At 42.1% G+C, this 12,252-nt stretch overlaps 1 non-coding gene across 1 annotated transcript; it reads left to right on the top strand.

Annotated features, from left to right (window-relative positions):
- The first annotated feature begins 10,515 nt into the window (after window positions 1–10,515).
- On the top strand, window positions 10,516–10,622 carry LOC118488549. Its single transcript, XR_004885093.1, has one exon. It is a non-coding gene; the product is annotated as a small nucleolar RNA R71 (small nucleolar RNA).
- The last annotated feature ends 1,630 nt before the right edge of the window (window positions 10,623–12,252 follow it).

Here is a 12,252-nt window from a genome sequence, read left to right as displayed (position 1 = left end):
TTCAAATCAATTTTATTAAACATTTTACAAAAGTGTCGGTTGAATGTATTTACCAGTGTAAACTGACAAATTTTCCCCAAAAAGATTAATGCAGGTTCTACACGTAATAGGCTGGCCACTCCTTAGCACCGTTAGAGTCTCGCAAGCTTGGGATGCCAATATCTGTTGAACAATTATTTTTCGATCTTATTTTGATCCCCTGTGGATTATATTTCGACGATTGTGATACTTGGATATTACATTCAATAGTTGAAATATATTTATCTTTATGCTTCCGCTGTGCATTTAAATATTGTGTGGTTTGACTATATTGTTGCCAACTACGTCACGGTAATCCCCCACCGGGCCCACCGGTGATACACGTGGAAATCGGGGTGTGACATGATGCCAACGACAACACCACTCTTGTCACCATGAATAGTGAGAGGCTCATCATTAGAGTGAGGGATGAGGACAATCTTTTCCTTGTAGAGTATTTCTGCTCGATGTTGGGATAGCCAGTCTATCCCAATGACAACGTCGAAACTACCAAGAACGATGGGGATGAGATCCATAGAGAAAGTCTGACCAGCTAGAGAGAGTTTACAACCCTTGACAATGTGTGGCCTCAAGGTTTTTACCATTTGCTAGTTCTACAACATGCTTGGAGTTCAGAGGGATCTGGGTACGCTTAAGCATCTGACTAACCCTTAAGGACACATAACTAGCATCGGTTCCTGAATCGAAATAAACAAAAACAAAGTAGTCATCCAGTAGAAACTTACCCATCACAACATTAGGATCATTCCTTGCTTGACCTTGACCAATCACAAACACACGCCCTTTGGCACCATTATCATCGTTATTGTTCCCATTGCCCTGATTGTTGCTGTTGTTGCGGTTCTGATTCAACTGAGGGCAGTTTCTTTTAAAGTGGCCCTCCGCTCCACAATGGTAACATCCCTTATTGTTACCCTGCTGTTGTTGCTGCTACGGCTGGTTCTGTGGGGCTTGTTGCTACTGCTGTCGATTCTGATTCGTAGGATACGGACTCCTGCAATCTTTTGCTATGTGGCCTTGCTTGTTGCATCTCTGACAGTGGCCCTTGTTGCACGGCCCGCTGTGGTGCAAGTTACAACGGTTGCACTTGGGGTGATCTCCTCTGTAACCACCCTGATTGTGATTGGTAGTAGACTGCTGATTGGGGCTCTTGTAGTCATCGGTCCTTCGCTGCTGAGATTGAGGCTGAGTAGAGCTTGTACCATTTCTCGAGTTTCCATCCCACTTACGTTTGTTGTCACTGGGTGCATCAGTAGTAGCACTAACCCGCTTGGGTAACCTGTTCTACTCGACTGCCTGATCAGTGAGGCGGTGCGATAGTCGTATGATCTGATGGATCGTCGGAAGGTTCGCTGCAGTTACCAACGATGGGGATGAGATCGATAGAGAAAGTCTGACCAGCTAGAGAGAGTTTACAACCCTTGACAATGTGTGGCCTCAAGGTTTTTACCATTTGCTAGTTCTACAATATGCTTGGAGTTCAGAGGGATCGGGGTACGCTTAAGCATCTGACTAACACTTAAGGACACATAACTAGCATCGGCTCCTGAATTGAATAAAACAAAAACAAAGTAGTCGTCCAGTAGAAACTTACCCATCACAACATTAGGATCATTCCTTGCTTCACCTTGACCAATCACAAACACACGCCCTTTGGCACCATTATCATCGTTGTTGTTCCCATTGCCCTGGTTCTTGCTGTTGTTGCGGTTCTGATTCAACTGAGGGCGGTTTCTTTTAAAGTGGCCCTCCGCTCCACAATGGTAACATCCCTTATTGTTACCCTGCTGTTGCTGCTACGGCTGGTTCTGTGGGGCTTATTGCTGCTGCTGCTGTCGATTCTGATTCGTAGGATACGGACTCCTGCAATCCTTGGCTATGTGGCCTGGCTTATTGCCTCTCTGACAGTGGCCCTTGTTGCACGGCCCACTGTGGTGCAAGTTACAATGGTTGCACTTGGGGTGATTTCCTCTGTAACCACCCTGATTGTGATTGGCAGTAGACTGCTGATTGGGGCTCTTGTAGTCATCGGTCCTTCGCTGCTGAGACTGAGGCTGAGTAGAGCTTGAACCCTTGCTCGAGTTTCTATCCCACTTACGTTTGTTGTCGCTGGGTGCATCAGTAGTATCACTAACCCGCTTGGGTAACCTGTTCTGCTCGACTGCCTGATCAGTGAGGCGGTGCTATAGTCGTGTGATCTGCTGGATCGTCGGAAGGTACGCTGTAGTTACCATGCTCTGAATCTCTGGTACTAAACCTTTGATGTAGAGCTCAATGCACGTGTAAGCAGGATTCTCCATATTGGGACACAAAGCGGCCAAATCATTCGATATTTTCGTGTAGGTTTCAATCTCAGACCATACCATCTTGTGGTTATAGAACTCCACCTCAAGCTTGTGGATATCATCCTGATGACAATACTCTTCTTTAATCAGCTCCTTGATGTCATTCCATGGGGTGGCGTTCGCAGCTGCCAACCCAAGCATTTGAACTTGAGCGTTCCACCAAGAGAGTGCACTATGTTCGAGTGTTCCAGTTGCAAACTTCACACGATTATTAACAGGGCATTCACACATCTCGAACACGGACTCGATCTTCTCAAACCAGTGAAGAAGACCTACGGCTCCTTCTGTACCACTGAAGGAACTGGGTCAACAATCCATAAAGGTTTTGAAGGTGCATGCTCGAGGCTGAGCAGGTTAACCTGTCGCGTGAGAAAGAAGGGGTAAGGTTAAGAACGACAGAATGTCACGAGAGTAGGATCTAACATCCTAGGTTAGGTTGAAATGGCAGGCTTTACCTCCTGGTTGGGCTGTTAAAGCCTCAGCAACCCGTTCATTGATTAAGGCTGTCAGTTGATCCTGAGTTAAGTTGAGGCGTCCACTCATGATCTTCACATCCAGAAAACACAAGTGAGAATGATGACGTAGGAGTGCGAAAAGAATGACAAAAGAGAGTGAGCACATAAGGTTCTATGTAAACGGTTGAATGTTAAAGAGAGCACATTAGGGCTAATAGACACCATGCTACTACCCTAACTAGGCATACCATAAGCAACACACCATGCAAAAGAAAACTGTCAAGTAGGTAATATAAACGTAAATCATACCACCTAAAATGTTGAGCCTTGCACGTGGAACGAAGCGTCGTTGTGGATCGTTGAGCACTGAGCAGGTTATAGTCTGGTTTTTGTCAAAAAGATTTTCCCCCTTTTAAAACCAAGTTCACTATAACCAACGGCTCTGATACCAATCTGTCACACCCCCAAATTCCACAAGCGGAGTATTACCGCGAGGCGTGTGACTGACCAGGATCATACCACTAATTATACTGAACGATAAGTAAAATAAAGTAAAACCATCACAATCCAAACGTTTAGTGATTACGAAAAACAATATCCCAAACCAAGTTTAAGTGTTAGCGGAAGCATACAGTTTAAAGCCCATTAATAGTTCAAAAGCATAATGTTTATTATTATTAGGAACCCAACAGTTGGTTCCTTGCCACAACACCCACTCCTTGTGCAAGCTCCAGCCATGTACCTAACGAATTGCAAAGCATGTAGTAGTGTGTCAACATAAAGTTGGCGAGTTCACAATTGTTCCGTTTTAGTGTTGTTCCAAAAACCATAAGTTGTTAAATTCCTTTGTTCTTTATAAAAACATGCCATGCGGAGCTACCCCATTGTTTTAAACCACTAGACCCGTACCATACTGACTACTGACTGTAGTTATGTTGAGTGCCCCGAGTCAATGTCTATCATCATTGACTAAGTGCCCAAGTATATTAGTCCAGTCCCGTCCTCTACGGCACGGTGTGAGGCTTGTCAAACCTAATAGAGCTATTTAATTAATAACCCGTTCGCCATTGGCTCGGCGATTAAGTCAATATAAAAATGAGTGGGGACTTTCAGATAGAGTTGTTGTTTAGTATGCTTAAGACATGTATTATAACGGTTGTCGTCCTTCACCAGGAGGACGGGTTGTACGTATTCTACCCAATGAGAATAAGCAGGTTGCATCCCACCCAAGGGGGATAGTTGTTGTTTGACCCATTCCCAAACCACCGGGAATTACATGCTTTTAAGAAAAGTGTGAACTCACCTTAGATTAACTCGGCAGATAAAAGTAACTTGAGCTAATGTGGTCAACTACGTCCTATTATGGTTACCATACAAGTCACGTTCGTGTTAAAGTAGTAAACACATAGTTCTACACGTATACTAACAGGTTACATATAAGCAAGGTTCACGACATAGCACGTATAACATGACAGTTAACAGTAACATACAAGTGCACGTTTAAAGTCCAAGTATGCGGCCCAAGTATATGGGCCTGTTGACAGTGTGCGAGTTCCAATTCAGTGCGACCCAGTTAAGTTAAGTGTCGAGACCATGAGGTCTCGAGTCGCAACTAGAGATCTCGAGTCGAGATCATGCGATCTCGAGTTGTAGTCCAGGGGGTCTCGAGTCAAGATTAGGGGGTTTCGAGTCATGCAATGCAAGTCAAGACCAAGAGGTCTCGAGTCGAAACCGGACCCGCAACCATGGTCTCGAGTTTTCTTGTTTTTGTGAAGGTGTGGTCTCGAGTCGAAACCAAGGGATTCTGACTCACAACCTCAGTCGAGACCCGAAAGATGTAATTGGTTTCCTTTTTAATTGTCCTAAATTTTCGAAACATCAGTTATCAATTTAGGCACGTTTCAATCAGATCAAATAGCAATCATTTATCAATAATTATTCACATTCATACGAATCCTAATTTGTAGCCGTTTATCAAAACAAATAAAATCACAAAGATTATCATTGATTCACATGAACACAATTATGCACAATCTTATCAATTAATATGACCCTAATCATTCCATCATTTGATAACAACAATAATCAACCCAATTACCAATCGAATCGGATCAAACCACTCAAACATATCAACTAATGTTCATCATCATCGAATCATGTATTCATAGTGTTCATTTTGAAACCCTACTATTCATGCAACTCTAGTTATCAAAACCATTCATGTGATCCAGACACATATATTCAAATCTGGTTCATGTAAACATACGGTTCATTACCAAGAGCAAATCATCAGTTAAAACACATCATGCATGGCATCAATTCATGTTTAACAAGCTTTCTAGTAACCCTAGATCATATCAACTCATAACAAATAATTAATGAACATCAATTTAATTGTTAGCATACTAACCGAGATGAAGAGAATGATGCTCGAAACAAATGAGGGCTTCGAAGGAACACGGGGGGTGATGCGTGCGTAGCGTGGTATATTTTTATGTTTATTTTAAGCCCTTTTTAACACTTTGGTCAAGTTTTAAATTTATAAAACACGATATTCTACTAACACTAAACACACATATGGGCAAGTACACCCATCGTGAGCGTAGTATAGCGTTGGTAAGATACCGAGGTCGTCCAAGGACACAAGAGCTTTTAATACCGGTTTATCCTCAACATCTAATTAAATCAAAAGGTTAGAAAAGGTTTTAAACATGAAAATTAAAAACTAAAAATGCTGAAAATAAAAATAAAAATAGATAGACAAGATGAATCACTTGGATCCGACTCGCCTTTAGTGTAACCTTTGATGATTTCCGCACTTTTGCACTTTTGCACTTTTTAAGAAATTATCTTAGTTACAGTAGTAGGCCCCTCTTTTGAAGGTGACGTTACCCTCAACCCAGTAGTTTGAGTCAGCAAGGATACAATCTTAAAGGGTCGGAATATTGAAAGATAATTAATTAAGTTATTAATGCGTAATGTGGTAGGCCCCTCTTTTGAAGGTGACGTTACCCTCGGCTAAGTGGTTTGAGTCAGCAGGGATACAATCCCAAGTAGCCGGGTTAATGTATTAATAGTAGTTTACATATGAGGGGATCAAGCCATTTGAACCCCCGCCATCCAATACTAGTGGGTATTGAAGGAGGTCCTAGTAAGCTTGACCCAGGTCCTTGCAGGATATATACACTGAACAAAGCAAGAACCTTACCAAACCATTCCCTTAACCCCCGACCAGGTAGCCAACATATCTCCATATAGACCATAGAGATATGAATCGTGAAAATCTTTTATTTTATATAGACAGTAAAATAATGCCAAGACACCATGGACAAATGATAACGAAGTTTCACCTTCAACATAAGAAACTAGTTATTAAAGTCATTAATACAAAACCAAATAAAAAGTGCGAAAAGATTAAAAATCAAAATTACACTAAATGCTTGTCTTCACCAAGTGATGTAAGAGACTTAGGCAAACATTACCTTTGATTGTCAAGAAGTCTTACTATCAATCTTGGATCCCGATACTACTACACACACTCTATGATGGATGATGGATGATGGTGGTGGATGCGGGTTTTAGTGGTGGTGGAGTGTGGGTGAAATAGGAGAGAGGTGGTTTGCCAAGGGATGCCTTTGAAGTGAACCAAGCAGCTCTATTTATAGCCTGCACAGAAGCCCGGACACAGCCCCGTGTCCATTGGGCATGGCCCCGTGTCCATTGGGCACGGCCCCATGTCCATCCTTATTCTCTTTCTTCATTAATTGCAATTTGTCTGCATTAGCTCCACACGCCCCCGTGTTCGCTGGGCACGGCCCCGTGTAGAAGCGTATCTGTACTATCAAGATTTGGTTGGATTCTTCGAATCTTAGCATTGACCACGACCCGTGTTGAGCTGGGCACGCCCCCGTGTCAGGAATAGAAGCTTCTATAGCTTTGTTCTTTCTGCAGACAACTGGCCATGCCCCCGTGTCCGCTGGGCACGGGGCCGTGGTCAGCCTTCTGTTCTCTTGTTTTTGCTTGGGAAGATGCCGTTGAGGGGTCGGCATGCCACGTTTATTCCTTTTCTTGTATTTATGTTAGATTTTGCTGCATATTTGTTCCTTTCGTTCATTTACGCTCATTTAGTCCTGAAAGTACAAAAGGAAGACAAAAGCACACTTTTTCCAACATTAGTACTAAAAAAGGGTTAGTTTTATGCCTCATTTGATGTAATTTATATGTTGCATTGTACACACATCAAATGCCCCCACACTTGAATCTTTGCTTGTCCTCAAGCAAAATTCTTTATAATGTGGCTTACACTCCCAAATGGAATGGGTAGAAGAGAAGTTTTGGGCTTGTCTTGAGTGTCGGGAATCCAAGATCTTTATTGGGTTTTATTTTTAGACTATTTACAATCCTATTCGTTATGATTTATTTAGAACGTTTCATAAGAAAAATTACTTATTTGAGCATAACATGCCTCTTTAAAATTCCATTTATATACAAGTTCACATACCTCACGAGAGATCACTCAACACTCGGCCGAATATGTATTTTTGTGAAACACTAGAGACCGGCATGGAACTTACTTCTACCATATGCTTGCCAAGCAATCAATCCTCCTCCTTTTTAACTATAAACCTTGGTAAATATCAAGAGGACTTGGGGAAGGGTTAGGCTTAGGTTAAAGGTAAGTAGTTTTGGGTTAGTGGTTAGTAAAAAGGGTAAAAAGCGTCGGTCGTCGTAAAACTTTTTGTTTTTGTGACTTTTATTCAAACAAAGCATTTTTAAACAAAGTTTCTTTGAGGAACTTGTTTGTTTATTGCTATACTTCATTTTTTTATAAGGGACGTCACATGAAGAACCGAGCTTTTTACTAAAATAAAAGGTTTAAAAATAAAAAAAAGGTTTTGGTGGGTAAAAGGGTGTTTGTTTTGTAGGTTTAGAAATGAAAAGGTTTAGCCTCAAAGGGGTTAACTAGGGGGATTTTGGGTAGGTGATAAAAAAATGAAAAATAATGGTGTTGAAAAGAAAAAAGGTTAGTCCTAATGCCTCCATCATTTACTTACTTGGGTTTAAGTTGGTAAGGACCGAGAATGTATCGTCATGGCAAGTTCTAGAGTCGTAAGAAACCAAGCGGCTATTCACACAAGAAACGAAAAATGAGCATTTAGTTTAAATATGTAGATTTGTTTGCTCAATAAAGGCTCAAAACTCACTTTTTGTGGAAATGGGTTTATAATGTGATCAAGTATATATAATCAAATTTTAACTAGATTTGTCATGCTGTTTCATAATTTTCTTATGTTGGTTCTTTTTATCACGACGTTATCGGTTGTAAATTTGTAAAATATAACCTTTTTATAAATTGTTATTCCCAAATTAAACCAAGACAAGTAAAAAAATGAAAAGTTTTTGAAAAAAATTGGGGTGATTAGCGGTTCCAATAGAGTTTTGTGTAAGGCTTGTTATTAGGACTTGCAAAATTCAGGGTTTTAGTATCCCCCCACACTTAAATTACACATTGTCCTCAATGTGTCCCAAAAATAAGTTTTTAGGTTGATTGAATGTGTAAAAAGGTGCTTAAAACAAAATTTTACGTTACTGGGCATCTGGACACGGGCCCGTGTTCGTCCGGGCACGACCCCGTGTTCAGATTGCCAGTATCATAATTAACAGAAGGCTGGGCACGGGGGCGTGTTCAGTGAACACGACCCCATGTCCAGTTACCTGAACTGGGCATTTTCTGCAGAACCTTAGGCACGGGGCGTGTTGGGCTGAGCACGACCCCGTGCTGAACTTGTTGTAATGAAGAAAAATTGTCGGGAGGCTCTGTTTTTATGCATAAGGTGTGGGTTCAAGTTTCCCTTAGTAACCTCCACCATTCCAAGTGTGTTTTATTCCTGAAAAGTAAAACTAAACTAGAAAATATAAAAGCTAATCTAAACTAAAACTAAGGATAGTTCCGCGGAATGCCTCCGTGGTGCGCCACGTTTATAAGGGTCCTTGGCTAATCCCGAAGTTGGTCATATGTTACCCAAGTGGGATGTCTTGCATCCCATGTTGCACTGTCGGAGAGCATCATCCAAACTTGAGTCTATGACCTTCATGTAATTGACCGGGTCCTCGTCTTCTACTCTTTTCCCAACCCCGAACTCGATCTCTTTGTCCCCAACCCTCAATGTTAATTTCCCACCATTCATATCCACCATTGCGTGGGCAGTGGCTAGGAATGGTCTATCTAAGATAAGTGGTACCTCGGTATCTTCCTCCATATCTAGTATGACAAAGTCGGCCGGGAAGACAAAGTCTCCGACTTTTACCAATAGATTTTCGGCGACACCTTGTGGATATCTAATGGACCTATCGGCGAGTTGTATGCTCATCTTTGTAGGGCTTGTTTTCCCTAGTCTGAGTCGGTCGAACATTGATGCGGGCATGAGGTTGATGCTAGCCCCAAGATCGGCCAGTGCATTGCGTATGGGTGATCCCCCAATCGAACAAGGGATGGTGAAACTTCCGGGATCGATCTTCTTTTGTGGGGGGTTGTTGAGTAGCAAGGCGGAGCATTCTTCACTTCAATTAACGAATTGCAATGATTCAATTTTCCTTTTGTGAGTGAGAAAGTCTCTCATAAATTTTGAATATTTAGGCATTTGAGTGAGGACTTCTACAAATGGAATATTGACATGCAATTGTTTTAGTAAGTTTATGAATTTTGTGAATTGCTCATCGGTCTTTTAGCGAAGTAACCGTCCGGGGTAGGGTACCGCGGGATTCTTGGCGGGCTCATGATTTGGTGGAGGAGTCGTTTCCTTTTGGGGTGTTGGCGAAGTTGCGAATTGATTGGATGGACTCTTGTTGGATGGGGGTAACGGAGCCTCCTTGGGACCTACGGTACGGTTTCTCAATGTGATGACATGACTTGCGCTTTCAGGTTGGTTTCGGTATTGCTGGGTAACGTGCCTTGTTGTCTCTCGGAAAAATTTAGAGCTAGTTGATTTAGTTGTTTTTCAATATTTTGAATACTAGCTTGTTGATTTCTATAGTTCGAATCCAACTGTTGGAATCGATACAAGTTTTTCTTTTCGGTGTCGGAGATGAGGCGTGAGATAGTATCTTCAAGCCTCTCTCGCCCCCCTTGTTGTTGTTGAGAGAAATTTTGTGACTCATTTCTTGGTTGTTGAAAGTTTGTTCGTTGGTTTTGATTTGGTTGGTTACTACTATTGTTGGGTTCTCTCCAACCAAGGTTAGGGTGGTTACGCCATCCTTGGTTGTAGGTACCCGTTGGAGGACCTGACGGCCTAGGTCTATTATCAATGTAGTTTACCATTTCTGTTTGATTATCCATTTCTTTCATACAACTCCAATTTTCATGTGGTCCACCACACCCTTCACAAGCCATAACCGAGGCCGTTTTTGCCATTTCTAACTTTTTGATTTTCGAAGAGAGGGCCTCGATTTGGGCTTGTAAAGAAGTGCTTTCGTCAACCTTATGGGCGCCCGGGGAAATAGATTTTGTGCCTCGGGGAGTGTGCCACTGAAATTTTTTTTTAGCGATTTCCTCAATTTGATTATAAATTTCATTTGGGCGACGATTACCTAGAAGTCCCCCGGAGCTAGAGTTAAGTGTTTGTCTTGTGTGTGGCAACAACCCATTATAGAAAGTGGATACTTGTTGCCATACCGCAAGACCATGATGAGGGCACTTTCTTAGTAGCTCCTTGAACCTTTCCCAAGTTTCGTACAAGGATTCCCCGTCCTCTTGTGAGTATGTATTAATTTCAGTCATTAATTTAGCCATTTTAGAAGGAGGGAAGTACTTATACAAAAACTTTTGGGCTAGTTCATCCCAGATGTTTACCAATCCAACTGAGAGGGTGTTAAGCCAAGCCTTGGCTCGGTCTTTTAGTGAAAATGGGAACATTCGGAGGCGGATGGCGTCATCCGATGCTCCATTGATCCGAAAAGTATCACATATTTCCAAAAAGTTGGTAATATGTAAATGGGGATCTTCATCCGCAAGCCCGTAGAAGGTTGTGGAGTTTTGGAGCATTTGAATCAAATGCGGCCGAAGTTCGAAGTTGTTGGCATCGACATTCGGTGCATTGATAGCAGCACCGAGATTACCTACCGTGGGTCGTAGGTAATCCATCAGGGTACGTTGGTCCGCCATTGGAAGTGGGTCCCCCGAAACTTTCTCTTGGGATTTAGCTTTAAGTCTTTTTCTTAGAAAGTGTTTGGGTTCGTCTAGAGGTTCTTTTATGTCCTTATTGGAACTTGAGCTCATGCGCAGCGTAGGAAGTTCAGGTGCGGCGCCTGGGTTCCAAGCACTGTGATAAAAACAAAAAAGATTGTTGGTCAGAAGTCTCACCAAGGCCCCGTGCTCAGCCGAACACGGTCCCATAGTCGTGGTTACAGTAATGGTTTTCCGGATCCCTGTTACTAGGGAGTTCGACACGGCCCCGTGCTGCACCAACACGACCCTGTGTCCAGCTCTCTGTAACTCGGAAAATAAAAACTGCCAGTAAGGATGCTGAGCACGGCCCCGTGTTCGACCGGCACGGCCCTGTGCTGCAGTCTGCAGAAGCTGAAAAATTAAGAAAAACATAAAAAACAGAAAAATAAGAAAAACGATTAGGCCGTTGATTCCTAACTTTCTTAAAATCCATGTGTCCCCGGCAATGGCGCCAAAAACTTGATGCATGCGTAGCGTGGTATGTTTTTATGTATATTTTAAGCCCTTTTTAACACTTTAGTCAAGTTTTAGATTTATTAAACATGATATTCTACTAACACTAAACACACATATGGGCAAGTACACCCATCGTGAGCGTAGTATAGCGTTGGTAAGATAGCGAGGTCGTCCAAGGACACAAGAGCTTTTAATACCGGTTTATCCTCAACGTCTAATCAAATTAAAAGGTTAGAAAATGGTTTAAACACGAAAATTAAAAACTAAAAATGCTGAAAATAAAAATAAAAACAGATAGACAAGATGAATCACTTGGATCCGACTCACCTTTAGTGTAACCTTTGATGATTTCCGCACTTTTGCACTTTTTAAGAGATTAACTTAGTTATACTAGTAGGCCCCTCTTTTGAAGGTGACGTTACCCTCAACGCAGTAGCTTGAGTCAGCAAGGATACAATCCAAAAGGGTCGGAATATTGAAAGATAATTAATTAAGTTATTAATGCGTAATGTGGTAGGCCCCGCTTTTGAAGGTGACGTTACCCTCGGCTAAGTGGTTTGAGTCAGCAGGGATACAATCCCAAGTAGCCGATTTTATGTATTAATAGTAGTTTACATATGAGGGGATCAAGCCATTCGCACCCCCGCCATCCAATACTAGTAGGTATTGAAGGAGGTCTTAGTAAGCTTGACCCAGGTCCTTGCAGGATCTATACACTGAACAAGGCAATAAC

Source organism: Helianthus annuus, chromosome 16 (genome assembly GCF_002127325.2).
Source record: "Helianthus annuus cultivar XRQ/B chromosome 16, HanXRQr2.0-SUNRISE, whole genome shotgun sequence".
Lineage (NCBI taxonomy): Eukaryota > Viridiplantae > Streptophyta > Magnoliopsida > Asterales > Asteraceae > Helianthus > Helianthus annuus.
The sequence above is the reverse complement of the archived record's forward strand: the minus strand, read 5'-3'. Positions and strand labels throughout refer to the sequence as shown.